Source organism: Ictidomys tridecemlineatus, chromosome 11, assembly GCF_052094955.1.
Source record: "Ictidomys tridecemlineatus isolate mIctTri1 chromosome 11, mIctTri1.hap1, whole genome shotgun sequence".
NCBI classification, from domain to species: Eukaryota; Metazoa; Chordata; class Mammalia; order Rodentia; family Sciuridae; genus Ictidomys; species Ictidomys tridecemlineatus.
The window spans coordinates 85770655-85792941 of record NC_135487.1 but is presented as its reverse complement, the minus strand read 5'-3'; positions in this window follow the sequence as shown (position 1 = coordinate 85792941).

Below are 22287 nucleotides of genomic sequence, written 5' to 3'. Positions count from 1 at the left end.
CTCAAAATAAAAATTTTGTAAAAGGAACAGAGATGTAGCTCAGTAGCACAGCACTTGCCTGGCATGCAGGAGGCTCTGGGTTTGATACTCTGTTCCATTAAAAAAAAAAAGAAAAGAAAATTATGATCTTTATGTGAAATGAATGTATAAATATAATGCCAGCTTTAAGAAGGATTCACCTTGAAACTCACCTAGAAAGTAGGGTGATTACTTAAATTCCAAGAGTAAAATTTCTCCCTATTATTTTCTTAACCCTGGACATTAAAAGTTAGGAACAGGCAGGGTGCCATGGCACACATGCCTGTAATCCCGGTGACAAGGGAAGCTGAGGCAGGAGGATCACAAGTTCAAAACCAGTGTCAGCAGTTTAGCAAGGCCCTAAGCAACTTAGTGGAACCCTGTCTCAAAATTTAAAAAATGAAAAGAGCTGAGGATGTGGCTCAGTGGTTGTTTAAGCACCCCTGGGTTCTATTCCTGGAGAGAGAGAGAGAGAGAGAGAGAGAGAGAGAGAGAGAACATGCAAGAAGATCAAGGGCATAAAAAGGACACAATGTCTGAGGCTAAACGTAATCCACACAGAGTAAGATCCGTTGGCACCTAGAAAACATCCTAGAAGCAATTAGGAGACAGTCCATTGAAAAGGTACTCACTGTAAAATTGGCTGTTGACATTGGAAAGATGTTTGGAAGATTTTGCAACGAGGTAGAAAACTGAAATAGGAGTTGAGTTTCAGGCCAATGCAAAGACTATAGATAAGAGAGTTGGAAGAGAATGTTTTCATTGTAGGCCTACGCGATGTCCAATATATTAGTTTTTTAAAAAAATATATATATAGTCCAAATTATGCAATAAAAAAAATTTTGAAGAAATGGTAACTTCATCAGGCTAACTATACCAATCAAAGTTATCCCTAAAGAACATCCATTCCCTTTACTCTAAGTCTGAATTCCTCCTGGTGTATTTGTCTATGCTATCTGATTTCCCAAGTGGACATAGCCACAGAGAAACCTCAGATTTAATAAGCCAAAAATTTCTCCCATCATAAACCAACATTAGTTTCCCAAATTGCAAAGCAGTCTCCCAATAGTTTGTTGGCATCGATAAACCGCACAGAGGTTGATGAACCAGTATAGAGAAGCACAGAAAAGCACCACCTACCTCCCCACAAACACTAGTCATGGTGGTCCACACCAGCTACTGGGAGGCTGAAGCAGGAGGCTCGCAAATTTGAGGCTGGCGTGGACAACTTAGCAAGACTCTGTCTCAAAAATAAAAAAAAGAGCTGTGAACGTAGCTCAGTGGTAGAGCTCTCAGAGGTTCAGTTCACATTACCACCACCACACACACACACAAAAAAAAAATTATAATTAAATTAAAAAGTTCTAATTATAAAAGCCAGAGAATATATCCTTGAGCCCCCAAGAAATCTTTGTATGCCAAGATATTAGGTTCTCCAGAGAAACAGAATCACCAGGAGTGAGAAAGAGAAAGATATTTTAAGAAACTTACTGGCATAACTGCTAAGACATGGTGATATGGTCTGAATGTATGCGTCCCGCTCAAGTTCATGTGTTGAGATCCTAACTCTCAAGGGGATGGTATTAAGAGGTAGGGCAGTTGGGGACTGATTAGGTCCTAAGGGTGGAACCCTCATGAACACAATTAGTGTCCTTATAAAAGAGGCTCAAGACAGCTTGTTTTCTCTTCCACCATGTGAGGATGTAGCAGGAATGAGCCCTCATCAGACACTGAATTCCCAGTATTGGTCTGTGACTTTCCAGATTCCAGAGCTGTGAGGGGTGACTTTCTGTTGTTTATAAGCTAGCTAGTCTATGGTAATTTTATCATAGCAGCCAGAATGGACTAACGTATGACATTTGCAAATTGTCCCCCTATTACATAGATTGTCTTTTTACTCTGTTGATTGCTTTGTGTGGTTTTGTTTGTTCATTTCTAAAATGAAGCTTTTAGTTTGATATCACATTGTTTGCATTTTGGGGGTTTGTTGCTTGTACTTTTAAAAGGTGCTATATTAAAAAAAAATACATTGCCAAGATCAATGCCAAGGAGGTGCCCCCCGCCGCCGCCAAGTTCATTATGGTTTCAGGTCTTATGTATAAGTATTTAATACATTTGAGGTTGATTTTTGGCTATAGTGGATCCAATGGATCTGGATATGTGATTTTCCCATATAAAAAGCTGTTCTTTCCATATTGTCAAAGATTACTTGACCATTTATGCCTGGGTTTATGTCTGGGCTCTCTATTCTGTCCCGTTGGTCTACATTTCTGCATTTATGCCAATAGCATACTGCTTTCATAGTAACAGCTTTGTAATATAATTAAAGTCAGATCTATGATGCCTTCAGTTTTGTCACTTAGATTTCTTTGGCTATTTGAGGTCTTTTGTGGTACCATATAAAACCCAGGGGATTTTGATGCAAGTAGTTTGCATCCTTGAAAATATTGCTATAATAAATCTCTTTATGACACTTGCTGTAGAACTTTACTTGGAGCAAGGTATGTGTTAGAAGACCACCGAACCACAACTGAGTAGGTTAAATTCCATGCCCTTTGTATCTTTATCCATGAAATCCGTAGCTTTCTGCTTAGCTGAGCAGTCCATGTGCAATAAAATTCAGTGATAATACTAGCAAGGAGACCCCAGATCCATCCTTTTCACTAACCCCAACCCCATTTAACCTAGCAGTCTGAATTAAAGTGATCAGTGAGTCTGGTCCCAGAGAGATAGACTCAAATGATTCTTGATTTGAATTCCTACATGGTATCCTGATAAGAAGGAGTCATTGACTAAAACAACTACAAATTTGGATGAGGCACTTTAATTTTTTACAAGTCTGCCAAATTACTACGTTCAGACATTTTCTCTGTGGTCATTGCAGCCTTTACCACGATTTAGTTGACCTAATTTTTATAATCTTAATGCATTAAATTTCAAGCACAATATGTAAATTTCCTAGTGTTAAAATTTTACAGCAAAGAAAATTTTATGACTAAATTAGAAAGACATACCCAATTATTTAATTTCAACACAAAAATATTAAATTGAACCACCCTTTTAGCAGTGTTAGGAAACGAGAAGAAGTAGGGGTGAATATCAGCTAATCTGTGATGATGGTCACATGAGATGATCATGAAATTTTAAATTGTTGCATTTATCCTAATAACTTTAGCAGAGTTTTTACCCACTGTACATTCCACACTCTCACCAAGACAGATGTCTGTCTAAAGTTTTGTATTACCTATTAGTATATTCCTGCTTCCCTTCAGCTGAATCAGAGTTAATCTGAGAGACCAAAACAAAAAGTATGACTAGTTAAGCACATCTTTAATTCAGATGACTAATTTTCTTTTTTAATTTTATTGATTTTTTTAATAAATGCTTTATAATTCGTATTACACATATAGAGCACAATTTTTCATATCTCTGGTTGTATATAAAGTATGTTCACACCAATTCGTGACAGATGACTCATTTTCTATAATCTTTTTTGAAAATTAATTTATCCTGGTGTCCTAGAATCAGTTTTAGCATTTTGTCCTATGATATGGTTGATTATATCAAGCAATATTCTTGAATATCATGACATTGTAATCAATAATTTCCAATAAAAGAATTTTATTCCATTTAGCCACACAATTAAAACTTTTTATTACCAATATTGAATACAAGATTAATAACCATCTTTAAGCTTCATATTTTATAACAATGCTTCAGAAAACACAGTGAAAAATCAACGGACATGATTTGACACATAGATTACTACTGAAAGACAATAGAAGGTAGAGATGTAGTGGTGGTAATGATAATAACATAATACTCATTTATCTTTTATCAGTTCAATATTTAACACTTCAAAAAGTTATCATATTACAAATATTTTTGTATTATACTAGTTTATTTATGTATTATATATATATGAGTTATATTTACATATAATTTATTTAATAATTATACAATCAGATGCTGCATAATGATAGTTCAGTCAAAGACAGACTACATATATGACAGTGTGCCTATGTTTACAATATAGCTCTGGCGTGTAGTAGGCAATACCCTCTTGGTTTATGTAGGTACACTTTATAGTGTTTGCACAAGGACAAAAACCACCTAATGACACATTTCTCAGTATCACCATTGTCAAATGACACGTGACTGTACTTCTAATACAATATGCTAGATTCAGGAGATTCGGTATTACACAAAATATATATGCCTGACTTTATGCAATTTATGGTCTAGCATACAAACCAAATAACAAACATTTCATAGGGAGAAAATTCTCCATGGGTCTCTCAGGTGTCTTTTCTAAATGAGGAAAATTCTATATACACTCTTAGGTTCTCTAGAACTATATGCATTATAAACTGACAATAGATTAGCAAGAGAAAAGGTTTGCAAAACAATTGGATATCAGAGGCTTTGTATAACATATAGGTGAGGAGCACTTTATAAAAAGAAGTGAAAACTCCCAAAGAAATTATTAAATATGTAGACCTTTGTACCATTTGCACAAAAGAGAAAAAAAAAATAAACAGAAATGACAAGACTAAGGAAAGAGACTTTGGCTCTTGATGTGAATTAAGTGGGTTTTTTGGTTTTGTTTTGTTTTTTTCCTCTTCAAAATTCATATTGAAGTTTCATCCCCAATGTGTTATATTGGAACGTGTGGCCTTTGTGGACTGCTTGAGTCCTGAGGCTTCACCTTTGTCAATAAGATCAGATGCCCTTATAAAAGGGCCTGGCAGTAGAAGTCTGACCCTTTCTGCCTTCTGCCTTCCGCCATGTGAGGACAGAGCCTTCTTCTTAAATAATGCCACTTTCAAGGTGCTGACTTGGAAGCAAAGCTTTCCCTCACCAGAAAACTAAAATGTCCACTGTTTTTTTCCTGGACTTCCCACTTATGTCTGAGGCAGTAGTCTAGGTGCTGGGAACATAGAATTAAAAAATGTGAGAATTCTAACTCTCACAGAAATTTCACTCCAAAAGAGAATCAGATAGCAAACAAAATAAAAGTAAAATATACAGAATGATAGATTGTGGTTAGAACTAAGGAAAAAAGACAGGATTACAGAAACTGTTATAAGGGAACACTGAATATGTTAAAAAGAGATGAGAAAAGACATCACTGAAAGGAATCAGAGTTGACTGAAGACATGAAGAAAGCGAGAGACCCAGGCCCAGGAACGGCTGATGACTTAGCATTCAGTCGGAAGAAATCACAAAGGCAGCTACATGGAGATAGATAGCTAGGAGGCCAGTGTGTCTGAAATACAGTGATAGAGGAATGGAGCAGGACATGCTGGTGAGGGATTTAGAGGTGGAGGATATGAAAGGACTATCATGTAGGGCCTTGAGAAAGGATCTGACTGATATAATGCTGAGATGGAAAACAATACATGGCTTTGAAGAGAAGAGTATAATATATCTGTATTAATCAGCTTCCTTCAAAAAAAGTAGAATATGTTCAAACAGATGCTTCTCTATTTACACTCTAATACATTGAAAATACTAAGTCAAAAATGTGATGAATACACCTAATCTATCGTGCAATACTATGGAACATCCTTGTTTTCCCTCCTGATCACGTGATCGATGGGGAGTTGTAGCTGCACTGTTACTTCCCAGCATTGCAAGAGAGTATCCTACCACCTGTCACTAGCCCAAGACCAACATTCTAAGTTTGAAGTATAGTTTCCACTGAATGCATATCACGTTTGCACTATTAGAAAGCCAAAAGACCATGTCAAACCATCATAAGTACAACAACAACTGAATATAGAAAGATACTTATTTTAAGGAATTGGCTCACACAATTAGGGAGGGTTAGCAAGTTCAAACTTTGGATAAGGGAGGTCAGCAGGCTGGAGAGTCAAGGAAAACTTCCAGGTCAAGTTGAGAGCCAATCGCTTTGGAACCAGGGAAGTCAAGGTTACAGATGAAGTCTAAAGTCAGGCTACTAGAGAATCTTCTCTTGCTGAGGGAGGTCATCCTTTTGTTTTATTCCAGCCTTGAACTAATTTGATGAGGACTACTCATATTATCAAGGGCAATTTAAATGTAAATCTCATCCTTTTCACAGAAATGTTCAGAGTGTTTGATTAAATATCTGGATATCATGTCTCAGAGAAGTAAACGCATATAATTAACTATTACAGCATCTACAAAGGTAATGTCTGCCAGGTACAGATAGCAGACTTAGTTCTGATGGATATAGGTATAATTAGGTAGATGTAAGTTTCATTCAAAGAAAACCTATTTTATAAACAATTCAAGTAAAGCCTTGCAATATTTGGGAAAATGATTACTACATCGATAGGAGGCTGAAGAACCTAGTGGAGTTCCTTTCTCATTCATCAATCCCATGATTCTGTTGTTTGTTCAGGTCCAAGTTAGTCACAACTTTTCAAAATTTCTGACTCTCACATGGAAACATTGTTCTCAGGTTTGGGCAAATGAATCATAACTTTTAGGGGAAAATTCTAACACTTGATTTTTAATGGTTGCAATAATGTACCAACTGTCTCAGCTCAAATTGACAAAGGATTCAGTCCCTAACATTCAACCTTAGCCCCTCAAAATTCATGTTCTACTTGTATACAGTATGTACTCATTCTATCCCACCAGCCTCAAAAGACTTAATGTCTTCCACCATCAACTCTGAATTTTAAAGTCCAAAGTCCCCTCTAACTATCATCTAAGTCGGATATGGGTGACCTTCAAGGTACAAATTCATGGTGAGGCAAGATTCCTCCTCAGCGGTGAACCTGTAAAATGAGGCAAGTTATATGCTCAAGAAACACTATACTTGGACAGGAATAGGATAGGCATTACCATTCCAAAAGGGAAACACAGGGAAGAAGGAAGGGGTTATGAGTCCCAAGCAAAGCCTAAGCCTAGGAAAGCAAATTTCACCAGATCCTAAGGCTCAAGAGTAAATAATACAGACTCAGAGTCCCACTCTCCAGATTTACCCAGTTCAGTGTGCCCATAAAGTTCCCTGGGCTGGCCCTGCCCTCTGACACTGAGGTGAAAGTCGCCTTGCTACCTGGGCCCTAGTGGAAGTGGCAGCCTTAATGATCTCTGAATCATCCTCTGAATCACCCTTGGAGCTATGCTTCCAATTATTGAAAAATAGCACACATTCCTAGCCAAATAGTTCTTTTTTATTTCCTGGTCCTGTAGAATCTCTGAAGTTAAATAGCGTTCCTTCATTCTGTCACACTTCTCTGTCCACTTTATTTCAGATTGGCAGTGTCTTAGCTGTAATGACCCAAATTCTATTGCTGGCTCCTGCTGAGATGGTTATGAGTCACAACCACAATTCTCTGTATTAGTGCAGGTTCTCCAGAAAAACAAAAGGAATAGAAGATATATATATAATATTAAGAGGTTCATAGTACGAAATTAGCTCACACCGTTACAAGGTTAAGAAGTCCCAAGATCTATATGCAAGCTGGAGATCCAGGAAAGCCAATGGTATAGTTCCAGTGTATGGCTCAAGAACCAAGAAGAGCCAGAGGTATAGGTTCTAGTATAAGTCCCAGGACGAAGTCGGAGAAGTTCTGTGTCTAAGCTAAAATCAGGCTGAGAGAGTGACTTCTTTCTTCCTCAACCTTTTGTTTTCTCATTCAGATAGATGCTCACCGTGGGGAAGACAATCTGCTTTACTCACTCTACCAAGTCCATGTTAACCTCACGCAGGAACATGCCCACAGACACATCAAGAGTGGTGCTTAACCAAATATCCAGCTCCCACTGCCTGTCAAGTTGACATATAACATTAACCATTTCAATCTCTTTATCAAATATCTGTTCAACTAGACCCTTAGTATTCTTTGTAGAACGAGCTTTCTCACTCTCACTCCCCATTTGTTTTTTATTTGTTTGCTTGCTTGCTTGTTTTTAATATAGATGGGCCAAGATTTTCCAAATCCTCAAGTTCTGGTTCCTTTTTGCTTAATGATTCTTTCATCCTTTCATCTCTCCCCTCTCACATTTTCCTTTAAGCACTGAAGAAGGCCTGAGCAGCACCTTCAATACTTGGCTTAGAAATCTCCTCTCTAAATATCCAATATAGGTGCTCACAAGTTCCACCCTCCACAGTACTCTAGAACACAATTCAGCAAGGTTCCCTGACACTTTTTTTTTTAAAGAATTGCTTCTCTCCAGCTTCCTCTAACCTGTTCCTCTTTTCCCTCTGAGCCCTCACAGAAGGACTTTTATGTCCATATTCTACCAGCACCCTGTGATTATTTATGATTATCATTCACTGAGTAAATGGAAGCCTTTTCTCCAAGTCTCCTCTTTTCTAAGTCCTCACCAGATTCACCTTTGCTGTTTGTATTTCTGCCAATAGCCACTTCATCACCATCTCGGCTTTTTCTACCATGCCTCTTAAAATTCTGCCAGTCTGTACCCAACATCCAGTTCCAAAACTACTTCGACAGTTTTAGGTTTTTATTATAGCAGCATCACATTTCTTGGTACCAAAATCTGTCTTCTTCAGTTAAGGCTACCATAACAAAATATGATAAGCTTCAAGGTTTAAACAAGAAAAGTTTATCTTCTCACAGTTCTGGAGACCAGAAGTCCCAAATCAATGTGCTAACTAATTTGCATCTCTTTATCGTCAAGTTCTGGGTAGAGGGCCTTCTTCCTGGCTCCTAGAGAGCTTCCTTCTTGCTGCGCTCCCACATGGCAGAGAGAGAGACAGGGAACTTTTTTCAAGTCTCTTCTAATGAGAACACAAATTCTACTGGAATCAGGCCCAGTTCTTATGACCTCACTTATCCTTAATTAGCTCCATAAGGACCCTTTCTTGAAACACTGTCACATTGGGGAATTGAGGATTCAACAGATATATTGAGGGAGACACAAATATCTAGTCCATAACAACAACCTATATCATTTCTGCAAATAACCAACACAGTAAGGTTCACATGAATATATTATAAAATAATTTGCTGTGACCATCAATGTGAAATGGATGATAATAATACCTTTCCATTGTTTCTTTTGGCAAGAGGAGGACCTAAAAAAAACAGAATGCCTAGATTTCAACTAGCTTGTCACCTCCAATCGATCAGATGTGACTACCTAGAGGACTATACTGAGAAGCTCATGTTGAGAGTTATGGTGACATGATTTGTTGTAATGTCTTCTGTGACCATGGTCACACACCACATCCCTATCATGGATGTAAAGAATTCTAAACAAAGCCTTAAAAACTACACCATTACCCTGGTTTGTTCATCCAATGTGAGGCTATATTTTCTATATCAGCAAACACAAGATAATAACAGTCCAACCATTGGGAGTAGTTCAGATAAGTTATATCTCCTTAATGTAACAATATTGATCTTCAAAATATACATACATATACATATATATATATATATATATATATATATATATATATATTCGATGATGTGGAAGTGTTTGTGACTATTTATTATGTGAAGAAGTGGGTTTCAAACTGCATTAAGTATGATCACAGTTTTCAAATAGATTGTTGAGCCGGGATGTATGTAGAGACAGTACTGATAATTATCAACACAAAGCAAGTCAGACTGCATTCCTTACCTCCTTCTACTTCTTCCTAGGAGGAGTTCTGGGGGTTTTCATTCTTTATATTGTTGTTACTGTTGTTATAATTATTGTTTTGTTCTGTTTTAGATTGTTTGTGTCTTTTTAAGGTTGCACAAAAGAAACAGAGAAACTATTAACCTGGTAGGGTATTGAATTTATTGCTGTATGAAGCATCAATACAACCAAAATTTGTTTGCCTGAAAATGTTTAATTCTGAACAAATAAAAATCCCTTCCAAGGAAACACAGGATGAAAAGGGCCAGGTTCAAACTTTTCAAGAAAGGAAATCAAGAGAACCAATAAACTAGGCAGAAGGAAGAAAGACAAAAATCATCATCCATGTGAGGCAAACCTGGATGACTGATACATAGAAAGTAAAGAGCTATTTCATAATATCTTCCAAACTCTGGCATGTGCTGAGCATCTGGTAGTGCAGTTTTCTTAGTACACTTAAACTTTACACTTTCAAGGTGTCACTTGCATATCTACAGGGTATGTATGCACAAGTGTGAAAAGAAAGTCAGAAACAATAGTATCAAGCTATTGACAGTAATTACCCAAGAGCGGTAAGATTATGCATGGTTTTTATTTTGTTTATCTATATTTTAGAATTTTTTCCTACCACAAATCAGTAGTCCTTCATGTAAGATTTTTTTTTTTTTTAATTGTAACCATGGTTCTAACAAAGGAAAGCCTGCGAGAGGAGCTTCTGGTGAGGAGATTTCCATATTCTCTGCATGTTTCCCCCTGAGAGACAAGCAATGGAACATGCCCTGGACTTCTAGAAATTGTACAGCTGGAAGGGGTCTTAGAGCTCATGTGTTTCCTGCTCTCATTCTGTAAATGAAGAAACTCAAGACTGAGAGTTGCTAGTGCATTGCTTCCAGTAAAGATTCACAGCAACAGAGCAGAGGAATCATTTAGATTTGCTGGTTCATCATTGAACACTTTCATGACATGACAGGAAATGCAGCCCTATAACACTTTGATTCTGTAGTGTTTCTGATTAACTCCATTCAAAACTAAAACTAAAAATGTGAATTTGTTTTTTGTTTGTTTGGGGGCCAACAACAAAATAATGGAATGAGCAAAGCTTGAAAGCATAAAGCCAATCAATTTAGAGAAGTTGCCTTAAATCAGTGGCCAACCTCTCAAGATATGTCAAGTGGACATGCGTCTGTAACATGCCCATCCTGAAAGTCAATGCTGATCTCTGCACTACATTCTCATCCTTTATAACAACCTCCTCGGGTGAAACATGACTGGATCACTGATGATTTCCTCCTCTCATCCCAAGACAATGCAACAAAATTATTTCTTTTGCATCATATTTTTAAGTATGTCTGTCTCTGATTGATGGGTGCCAAGTTCCTTTTTTTTTATCTCTTCTACCTAAGAGTGAAGTTTAAAAAAAAAAAAAATCTTTGCGATAATGCTGACCTTCTTCAACTTGCCTCAGGTAGGATGAGTAAGACAATATCTACAGGGTACTCGAGCTCCCCAGAGACAGACATCAGAAATGATCATCAGCCTGGCTCTTGTGGAAGATACCTGTTAAGCCTGGCAAGACTCCAAACCTCTAAAGTCACTTCCCTGCCTCTCATCTGTATCTCTCAACTAGATACAGAAATTGAAAACAGGAACCAGTATCTTGGTTAAATCAGATTCCAAAATAGTTTTGCAGCGTGGGTAAAAAACAAGGTAAGAGGTGCAAAGGGGAAGCTCTCTGAAAGCAGAGGGTGATTAATCAGCTTTCAAATGTACTTCTTCCTTTCCCACATGTTTTAAATCAGACCTTTTTCCCATAGGCCTGCAGATGGTCCCCTCCAAGGTTGACTGTCACTGATCTCTGAAGGGCAAAACTAGAACTGAAACCGGCAAGCTTTGCACCTGTGGGTCAGTTTCATTAACAAATGTGGGCCCTCATTTGTTTGTAAGAGCTGCCCCAACAAATGTCACTGTGAACAAGGAGCACTCTGACCCTGGGGTGACACAGCACCTTCTCTTTAACCAACCAGCTCTAGGCCTCACTCTGTGTTGGTCCAGGGCAGGTATCTTAAGTCAGGCTTGAAGTCTCTATAAAACTTGAGGAAAGTTTAATTACTAATTTACATCCCTGACCTGAGATAGCGTCTTTTTTTTAAATCATTTAAATTGCCACAAAATAATTGTTCACCCTTCTCAGAAAAATTTCATCACTTTGATTTTCTCAGTTTTTACCCTCAGTACAACTAAGTCACGGAGAGGACACATTGATGAGGCCAGCTAGTGGACCCATCACACATCAATGGCCTTTTTCTACCAGAGGAGCTATCTACATCCATAAGAGAAATCTTCTGGAGAATTCTGTGAAGAGCAGAAATATTAGACCAGATCTGTGGCAGATGGAGGAATGGTACACATTAGAAGTAGAGCTATTAGGAATTACTGAAAACAGAAAGAACTGGGAATCTTGTCTAAAGTATTTATCCCTGTTTTACAGAATAAAAACCTAGACACATAGAGACTAACTTGCCCAGTTTATATGTATAAACTAAATTATAAAGGTTCCTTATAAATACCTTTGCAATATGTGAAGCACATGATACATTTAATTGAAGCAGTTAGTGGTTAGTAATTATCATTTTAACAAATTAGAAGCACATGCTTTAAGAAATGAGCAGAATCATTCATTTTGAGCAAGGCTTTGGGCTGGCAGTGAATCTAGATGACAGTTTTACTATTTAAGAACAGCAGATCTTTGCATTACAGAAACCTTCCTTGATCACAAGATAAACTTGAATCAGGGGCGGAAAAGACTGTGAAATTTCCATTCCAAATATCCATCAAGTTCTTATAATGAGCTAGTCCCCAGTGCATGCTAGTTTGCCATGGAAATATGGCCATTCATTCTTTTTTAATTATTTATTTATTCTAATTTGTTATACATGATGGCAGGATGCAATTCGTTTCGTATTACACATATTGAGCACAATTTTTCAAGTCAATGGTTGTGTACAATGTATTTTCACACCATTCATGTCTTCATACATGTTCTTAGGGTAATGATGTCTAACTCATTACATTGTCATTCCTACCTCCTTGCCCCCTCCCTACCCCTTCCTCCCCTTTGCCCTATCTCAAGTTCCTCCACTCCTCCCATGCTCCCCACCCCTATCGTCATTATGAGTCAGCAACCTCATATCAAAGAAAACATTTAGCCTTTGGTTATTTGGGATTGTCTTACTTTACCTAGCATGATATTCTCCAACTTCACCCATTTGCCTGCAAATGCCATGAGTTTATTCTCTTTTAATGCTGAGTAATGTTCCATTATGTATGTAAACCAAAGTTTTCCTATCCATTCATCTAGTGAAGGGCATCTAGGTTGGTTTCACAACTTAGCTATTGTGAACTGTGCTGCTATAAACACTGATGTGGCTGTGTCCCTGTAGTATGCTGTTTTTAAATCCTTTGGGTATAAACTAAGAAGTGGTATAGCTGGGTCAAATGGTGGTTCCATTTCCAGATTTCCAAGGAATCTCCATATTGCTTTCCACATTGGCTGCACCAATTTGCAGTCCCACCAGCAATGTATGAGTGTGCCTTTTCCCCCATATCCTCACCAACACTTATTGTTGTTTGTATTCTTGATAGCTGTCATTCTGACTGGGGTGAGATGAAATCTTTGCAATAGTAACAAGAACAGCATGGTATTGGCTCCAAAATAGACCTGTAGACCAATGGTACAGAATAGGGAACACAGAGACTAACCCACATAACTACAATTATCTTAAATTAGACAAAGGCGCCAAAAACATACATTGGAGAAAAGACAGCATCTTCAACAAATGGTGCTAGGAAAACTGGAAATCTGCATGGAACAAAATTAAATTAATCCCCTATCTCTCACCATGCACAAAATTCACCTCAAAGTAGATCAAGGACCTAAGAATTAAATCAGAGACTTTGAGCCTGCTGGAAGAAAAAGTAGGCCCAAATCTCCATCATGTTGGATTAGGCCCCTACTTCCTTAATAAGACTCCCATAGCACAAGAATTAAAACCAAGAATCAATAAATGGAATGTATTCAAACTAAAAAGCTTCTTCTCAGCAAAAGAAACAATCAGTGAGGTGATTAGACAGTCTACAGAATGGGAGCAAATCTTTACCTCAAGCACATCAGATAAAGCACTAATCTCTAGGACATATAAAGCACTCAAAAACCTTTACACCAAATAATAATAAAAATAATAATCCAATTAACAAATGAGCCAAGGAACTGAACAGATACTTCTCAGAAGAAGATATACAATCAATCAACAAACATATGAAAAAATGTCCAACATCTCTAGCAATTAGAGAAATGCAAATCAAAACTAAGATTTCATTCTTATTTTTTCCTCAAAATTTCAAAAACTTAATAAGGAGAGAGAAATAACCATCTATAATACAAAGCAAAATATATTCCAAATAGAACTAGAAATGAAGAACATTTAGAACCCAGAGGAAGTAAGGAAAATTTCAAAATCTGTACAGCATCAGCCTTTCTGCCACAACCAGACATGAGCACAATCTTCCAAGACAAAGAACAAGCTACAAACACAGAGCTGACAGGGAGAAAAAGTTGGCCCTTGTAAGGTTCTGGCAGGGTAAAAATGACTAGTTGAATGGAGGAAGGGTGGCCAATCAAAAAGAGCAGAAGGATTTGGTGTCCAGCTGGAGAGGACAGAATGTTTTGAACATACTAAATAGCCGACCGGAAGGGGAAAAAAGACAGAAAACAAACAGAAAGCAACATGGCCAAAACTTTGCTTAAGCAATTCAATCAGTGGCTTCAACCTGATCCAGACATAAATGGTGATAGACTATAACCAACAGAAGGTACCAGAATAGAAAATGGTTGAGCTACAGTTGGTCTCATCAGCATCAGTTTTCTAAGCATTTATTGTGCAAAGGATGTTATGCTTTGGGCTAAAACTCCACCAGCAGCTCTAAGACACCTTGGCACTCAGAGAACATACAGTTTAGTTAGGAAGATGGTAATAACAATAGAGGAAGCCCAGGTAAATGCCAAATAAGACTTGTATGAAAATAAGTGCTTTGGAACTTAGAGAACAAAGTAATCGGAGACCAGAAGTCAAGAGGCAAGAAAAAAAGGAATCATAGTAAACTGAGGATAGGGCTCAAGAAAGAGAAATGAGGATATGAAACACCTTGTCACTGAAATAAAGAAAGAGCAATTTGAGTTTATGCTAAACAGCTATAAAGACACTCAAATGAACATAATATTCTGTGGTACCTAATGTGCTTGCCCACAAGCACTGAAACCATTTGGACCCAGAAACTTTCTAGCAGGTGAAATTGCAACCAGGTCCACAATAAGTAGACAACAGTTCATTAAAAGCATTGTACATGTTAATAAAAATATATTTTTTTAATTTATACTCAAGAGTCCCATTTTTAGAAGATAGAGAAAAATGCCTCTGGTACAAGTGATAGGATTAATTAGAAACATCTGTGAAAGAATGATTATCTATCTATAAAACTGTGTATTTCTTGTTGAATTATTCAGATGTATTGCATGTATAGATGATAAATTTCAGAGTGTCTTATACCTAGCATGGGGTGAGAGCAGTCATGTATTTAGAAAATGTGAAATCATTCTCTTTTGTTTAAAACATGCAGTGGAAAATGACTGCTCATTTGGAAAGTGCTTTATTTATGCAAATATGCATTGTACTTACATAGTAAATAATTCATTTACTTTCCAATGCAATCAAGATTCAATCATCTCCCAAATACCCTACTGTCCTCTCTGAAGTACTAAATGTATCTCATACTTTCCATTCAAAATGTAAATAAAATACTTATAAGAATATTTAAACCACTGGTTTAAAAAAAAATATTAGTACTGCCCTGCTTGCCAATCAATAAATTATGGTAAAGACATCTAGATAGAGGGGAAAGTAAGCATTTACCACCTAAGATAGAGTCACAGACCCCCAAAGATACGGACAACCCAATCCCCTAAACATGTGAATGTATCACCATAAGCATGGCAAAAGTGACTCAGCAAATGTGATTAAGTTAAGGATCTCAAGCTGGTGAGATGATCCTGTATTATCCACCTGGGTCTGATGTAACCACAGGGTTTTTCTACAGGAGGATTGTAGAAAAGATGTGATGAAAGAAACTGTCACAATAGTATAAAGAAGGAGTGTTGAGCCATGGACTGCAGGCAGCCTCTAGAAGCTAGGAAAGGTAAGACAACTGATTTTTTCCTGAAGTCTCCTGAAGGAACATACCCTTACCAACCCATTTTAGACATCTGATCTCCAGGAATGTTAGAGTAGATATGTGTTGTTTCAGGCCATCAAGTCTGTGGCACTTTGTTACAGCACAAATAGGAAACATCAGCACAAATACATCATCTTTTTCAAAAACAAAATCCTATCTTAAAGGGGCATGGTTGCATACACCTGGAATCCTAACTACCTAAAAAGTTGAGGCAAGAGGATCATGAGTGCAGGTCAGCCTGGGCAACAGAATGAGACCTTATCTCAAAACAAAAAAGAAAGAAAAATCTTATTTACCAAGATCATTCATCTTGCCTTGCATAACATCCATAGGATATGTATGGGAGCTCTACTCACTAATGGAAAGGTAGTGAGATCTACCATCCAACCATCCACAACCATTTACAAGGAAGCTTACTGGGACTAGATGCATAAAATATAAATTAAATATTAATATAAGTTTGGATTTACTAAATACCAATGTTCAACAATCTTATAGGGACCAAATAGTATATTTTTTGTTTTGTGGGTCATGCAAACCCTGAAGTCTACTGTTGCCTTACAAAAACAGCCATACTCAATGTTAAAAGGACTGTACTGACAGGCTATGTATAAATAAAACATTATTTCTGGAAAAAAAGTTGTATGTCATATTTAACCCATAGTTTCACCCCTTTCAAAATATTAATATTTGTAGCACATTGGAGCTCAAAGATGGAGCCCTCTGCTTAAGCAAAGGAAGAACCTTGGGGATTTCATCCACATCAGCATATCAAAAGAGTTTAAAAGACCAGTATGAGAGAATGGATATATGGATTAAAAATGCATTTGTCATCAGGTCTGATCAAAAATTAGAGGGAATCTAAATTTGTTTCAGGACCCTATCTGTTAAAACATATTTCTTCCAGGGTTTCCACTCTCCACATCCTTTCCTACCCTTGAATTGTCTCAGAGTGTCTCAAACAAGAGCACTTTCAGCTTAACCAATTCTTAACTCTTCTTGTTGCTATGAAAAAAAACAAAACAAAACAAAACTTTATTTCAGCTCATAGACTGGGCAAAGGGAAGGTTAACACCCTGCCTATCTTCCTTTGTTCACTGTATACACTATAGTGTCTGAATTTTCTACTCCAGAGTATATGAAATGTTCCAACTTCAATTATCTCTGCAGGGATGAGAGTTTCCCCTTCTCTGTTTTATAGTTCAGAGATAACAGTACATCCACTGCAATGGTAGAAAAAATAATTGGGGTGGAAAAACTCTCTACGATAAATGAGTTCCTGATAAATAACTCTTCCCAATATTTTTTTTTTGTGGCTACTTTTAGTGTCCTTTACTCAAAGGAAATCACATGAAGAATTCAGAATAACAAAGCAAAGATTCTAATTTTCATTTCAATCACTCCTTTAAAGCCCTGGAGTAGTTGTTCTTAAAGAACAGACTTCAAATTTTGATGAAATGGCTACTCATGTTGCTCACCACCACTCCTCTGCTTCCAAGCGTTTCTCCATCATTTTCTATCCATCCTGTTGAGCAAATCAACCCTCCAGATAGAAGGCAGAATCATATACAGTGAGTTCTCCTGGGAGGGGTATTTATCTTCTGCCTCAACAATGCTAACTTTCCACTGGCTTCTTCATTAATGTAATGTGCTTCTTAGAGTTTCTGTTCCTTAATGCAGTATTGAGTAGGGAATAAGATGAAAGGACTTGGAAGAGCCCATAATAGATGCACGTACAGGTCTGAGACCCTTGCCGATGCACAGGAGAAGAGAAATCTCCTTACGTTCCTGCACATTAGAATGATGTCAAGGAAAGTGCAAACTTGCAAGACACAATTGGAAAAGATTTGAGATCGTACCTTTATCACAAAGAAATGTTGAAAGGTTAACAGATGCCCTGGTGGTCAATTTAGATTAAAACACAACTGCGATGACAGACATTCAATAGAGAAGTCAATAGACTTGGGCTGATTGAAATGACTAGCACATAGGAACTGAATCTTAACAAAAACCTTTCTATTCATACAAAATTATATATATATATATATATATATATATATATATATTTAACTATATATGTACACAACATATATACATATATATAAATTAAATATATATTTATATAATTATGTTTATTAAAATTCTATAATGTGTTTTAAAATGAAATGAAGGAATTATTTCAAACTATTAACAGTAGCTAGGTTTGATTTTCATCACTATATATTTCTGTACTTACACATATGAGTAAATATAACATTTACAATTAAAAGATTAAGATGAGTAAAAATCCTTCTTTTTCATTCCTTTTCTTAAAGCTTAAGGCCCTGAGGAAATTCTCTCTGCTAAGAAAAAAAACATCAATTGAAAAAAATAATTACACATGGATACCTTGTACTTAGAAGGAAAAGAACCCCCAAACATTGACCCTATGCCCAGAATAAATGAAGACAAAGCACAGGAAAACAGAGAGTGTTGGTATACCCTGGGAAGGGTCCTCAGGGGGCCCAGGAGGACAGGAAGCTGGCCACAGTGGGAGGCAGGTAGGCATGATATCAGGAGGCATTTCTGCTCTACTCCCACCCTCCACTTCATTCCCAATTCTCAGATTTCCCCTCTCATCCAGTGTCCTTGACTCACCTTCTTAAAAGTCCCATGAACTTATTTAGACTGAATAGTAATGCCTATGGGTAAATCTTATCAAGTGGTATTTGCGTTTGGGCAAGAGAAAAAAAAAAAAAACTACGTGGTGAGTAAAACCAAAGAAATAAAGACCACGGTGAGGAAAGTTGCATATTAGAAATAAGAAAGGAAGAATCTGAAGAAGGAAGTATTTGTGGTTTTCAGAGGGGACCTTCTATCGGGCACACACCACTGATGAAGTAAGATAGATGGCACTTGTGAGTAGCAGTCAATGACAGCCAGGGCTCATAAGCATGTTTCTATGTCTTCCTAGTGGCACAAATTTGGATAAGACTTTAAGTTCATTTGCCTCTGTTTAATCATTCATGGAGCTTGTTTCTTGAAAGTTTATGAGAGTTAAAGGAGCTAATCCATGCAAAGTTCATAGAACAGTGCCTACCACACAGAAGAGAGATGACCAAGGTTAATGATAATTATTATCACTGAATATATACAATGCAGTTTCCATCTCCCAAGAGAGGTGAGAATGCTCGAGCATGGGATCCAGGGTTAATTCATTCTTTGAGCCTAGTTTGCACAAGGCGGTGCAGAAATGTTATTGAGTCAATATAATGAAGTCGATTCTAGAAAAAAACTAAAACATCCATCCAGACATATCTCCCCTGGACTCCCTGCAGCCTAGGTAAACCTCAGTGTTCCCCTCTCCAGGGGTGCCCTAGCCAGAGCTATGAGACCCAGGAATAACCCAAGTGCACACCACACATTTCCCTTATGATCATTTAGTGAGAACCCTTGATTGGTTCCCTTTCTGAACTCAAGAGAAAGCCTCTCGAGAGCAAGGACCATGTTTATTACCACTACATTCAATCACTACTTTCCTTCTAGTTCCTTGTATAATATTGGTACATCACAGATGCCCAATAAATTTTTGGTTAATAAGAATAACATTACTGACATTTCATGAAGTCACATATTGTACAAAGTACAAAACTGATTCTCATATCTCACAGTGCTTTTATTAACCCCACGTAATAGGCAAAAAAAAAAAATCACACTCAGAAAAGGAAATTATTCTGCAGTGGTACACACATAGGATGCAAATTCAGGTCTGGCTGGCTCAGAATTCACTCTGCTACACAACTTCCTGTCTAAAGAGTGACATCCCACCTCAAGCAGAAAACTTAAGGGGAAAAGTAGAGGTCATCTACAAATTTCTTAAATGACCTGTACAATTTATATTTCCCTAACTTAAACTTTGTGTTTTAACTAAACGGTAGTTTTGGATGGGTATGTTCTGAGTAAGTCTTATTGTTGAGGAACTTTGAGGAAAGAAAAAGAAGTCAGCATATTTTAGAAGTTCTGTTTAGAGCAATGCTGGTGACAAAAGAAAAAAAAATCAATAAAGAAAACTGGGCATTGAGAAAGAAACACTAGACTAATGGTAAATGAGAATGTCTTATGCAAAAAAAAAAAAAACAGACAAAACTACATAAATGCCTTTCCACAATTTAGTCTTCAATATCCTTATGACAAAATTCAAAGGAAAATAAAGTATATTGGCTGGGGGAGGGGATGAAGAAAGAAGAGATCTAAATCATTTCTTATAAATCTGAGTTTATACCTAAGAACTTCAGTTCTCACCTTTTACCTGAAGCCATGGTGCTCTTAGAGTACAATGTGTCCAACCAGAGGGAAGAAGCTCTCAACTTGCAGAAAAGCTCCAGGAGGGAGTCTCCAGAGAACTGAAACAATGAGGCTAACACCCAAGAAAGGCCATAGCCATCAGAGAGCTTTGGAAGTGTCCAAGGAATGTAATGGGCCTCTGAACTAGTGGGCAGAACACTGATTTTGATTGCTTCACAATGATACTCTATAATGTGATGCGGCATGATATGATTGCATGGATAATTTTGCATGTAAAGTGGGAGGTATTTATGTCTACGATTATGTATATAATGTGAGGTGTATGTGATGGTGATTTGTGTGTAAATGTCATAGAATCTGTGTCAGGGACAGAACACAATTACCCCTGTGCTAATGTGGGAGAATGGTCTGCAGCAACAGAAGGACAATGCCTGGTCCTTCCTGGCAACCACCTGATGGGCAGGGAGCAGAGGCAGGGAGCAGGGGAGGACTCCCAGAGCCAAATGATATAGGCTTTTCCTGCAGAAAATTAGCCTCAATTCATTGGAAAAAAAAAAAAGTACTTCTTATGTAAATTCTAACAAAATGAGATCTTGACTTTTGCCAGTTTGGCAAGTTAAAAAAAATAGATAACATCTAGTGTTGGCAAAATTGTGGAAGATTTAATACTGTATGCACGTGTGGTAAGAGTCTATGTGGTACATGATTTCTGGAGGTCATTGGCAATATTTACTACAATGTACATCCCACATACATTTTGATCAAATAATTCCATACTGAAGGAACTTATCATAGGAAATGAAAAGGGAAGTGTGGAAATGTGTAAGTGAACAAATATTTTTTGCAACACCATTCCTAGCACCAGAAAATGTCTATCAACTAAGGATTTAAATAATAATAATAATAATAATAATACAGCTTTTTGAAAGATAAGCTGTGGGGTTAGAGGTAATGACCCAGAAAGACACTCAATACATAGTGTTGAGGTAAAAGATTACCTTGCCCCAAAAGACAAACACTGTATGGTTTTGTCTCAGAATGACAAAATTGTGTTCACCTTTATAGAAAATACTTGATGGTTTACAGCAAAATTTTAACAATGGGTTATGTCCTGGAAATGATGTCACTGCAGATAGGGAGAGAATTTCATTTTCTGATTTACACATAAGCATTTTTCTCCCAAAGATCATATATCATTATTATATTTAGGAGAAAATAGCAATTGCAGTGTTCCATTTAGGAAGGAAGGAAACTTTTTCAAATGCCCTGTGGTACAGATTCAGTTTCCGTCTCTCCAGTTCTTATCTGAGGCCATAGCCAAATTCCCAACCTACACAACTTACTAAGAATTCAAGTCCCCAGACTTCTGAATTGTTTTCTCACTCATTCATAGGGCCTGGTGCTTCCTGTGCAGCTTGTACAACTGTCGCCATCTGGGCAAAACAGAGTTGTTACAGAAAACAAGCAAGGAAAGTCCATTTCCAAGAGCCCAGCGAGTGCTCACTGACAAATGGAGAAAAACGGGGAGCTTCGACTGTTCAGGGCCTTATGGATGGTTTAATTTTCTTCTATAGTAAAATTGAAAGCAAGAACTAAATGTGGTCTTACAACAAAATCACCAAGAGGCATTAAGAATGCATGATATTCAGTATACAAATGTGCAGATCACCTTTTTATACACAGCAATAATGTTTAGATTTCAAGCTGTATGTAGAATAATGAAACAGTGTCCTATTTTGAGCAATGCTATAGCTCCATCTAATTGTTTTGAGCTTTGCTTTGTGCCTGTGCCTTGCTGAAATAGAGCCCTTCATCATTCATAGCATGTCTTGTTTTCACAAAGTACAGAACCATTCCCCTCTCTCTCTCCTTTGTGTGAAAAGATAGCTTTTATTACACAGGAAAAGACGCCTTATATCTTATAACCCATAAATATTTTCATTTCTTATCCTGTTTTTCCTAAACTTATTATGAATTTAATATTTTTCTATATACCTAGCAATTTTCCAAGTTTTTTTAATCTTTAATCACTATTTCCCAAAACATTTTTTTTCTTTCTCTGACCTCATCTCTACCACCACCACCTCCTACTTCTTTGTAATCTACAAATAA